General features: G+C 45.6%; 1 pseudogene; it reads left to right on the top strand.

Moving 5' to 3' along the window:
• The first annotated feature begins 415 nt into the window (after positions 1-415).
• Positions 416-589, top strand: LOC144783526 (U2 spliceosomal RNA; annotated as a pseudogene).
• Positions 590-1,124: the final 535 nt, after the last annotated feature.

The following is a 1,124-nucleotide window of genomic DNA, read 5'->3' on the forward strand; positions in this document are numbered from 1 at the left end:
TTATTAAGCAGCACCAGTTCTTTAGGGAACACAGGCAGCTTTTAAAACGAAAAAAGGTTCCTGTTTGAGGATGCAAACACAGGGATGGTGGTCTGCTATATCTTATAGGCAAGCATCCATGGTTTTGTAGCCAATCGCAGGGTGTCACAAATAACAACCTCCCTATTTAATGTTAATTAGACAGCTACCCTCTGGAAGTGAACATTTTGCAATGTGACCTACTAGTACATAGGTTACACTGCAAATTTAGAGACAGGTTACAAAATGTCAATTTTTGCAACCTGACTCTTAGGATATCTGTCCCTTCCCCACAAAGAGGCTGATGAAGAACATCCCCTGTGGGATGATATAATTGTTGCATCCAATAAAAATCCAAGAACAAGATGTTTGGACTTTATCAGATGTAATAATTATCCCATATTCTCAGTCATTTGGCTAAGATCAAGTGTGGTATCTGTTCTTATCAGATCCTAACCACTGCACAGTGAAAGTAATTCAGAAATTTGGAATCTATGGCTTTGACTTGGAAGCAGCTGGAATTTGCATCATATATTCAAATGTTATGCAAATTACACAGACAAGACCCATTCATCTCTAAGGAGTGGGATGAAGGACACCAGTGTGCTGGTGCCAGTTTGCCCACTAGGGGCGCTAAATAGAAACCTTGAGGACCGGGTGGTCAGCCCTTAGGGCATGGTAACGTTGCACTCTATTTCTTCTGCTTTTCCTGGCTTTTGGGTGGACTAACAACCCTCCTAACATTCTTCACAGACCTGTCAGCACTCAGATCTCTGGTGAGGGGGCCCATGCGTTGTTGGTAACACCTATAACCCTCACCGTAGCTCTTCAAGTGACTTCCAGTGTTTCTTGCACTTCAGGTGAATGCTGTCTGCTTGAAGGTGCAGAACAGGTAGACTCACAGGCATTCCGGTAACCCTGAGGACATGGACACTGGACCGCCAGTGACCAACACAGAAGGCATCCCCCCAGTGGACACCCAGAAGCCCAACCCCCCAGGGGAGGTCAGCAAAGCTACTAGTACTATAAACCTCCCAAAAGAGAGCAGAGGTGATGGGAAGCCTGGTGGGAAGATGGCAACAAGGGCCATGAACGAGGGACCTCAG

This window comes from Lissotriton helveticus, chromosome 9 (assembly GCF_964261635.1).
Source record: "Lissotriton helveticus chromosome 9, aLisHel1.1, whole genome shotgun sequence".
Taxonomy (NCBI): Eukaryota; Metazoa; Chordata; class Amphibia; order Caudata; family Salamandridae; genus Lissotriton; species Lissotriton helveticus.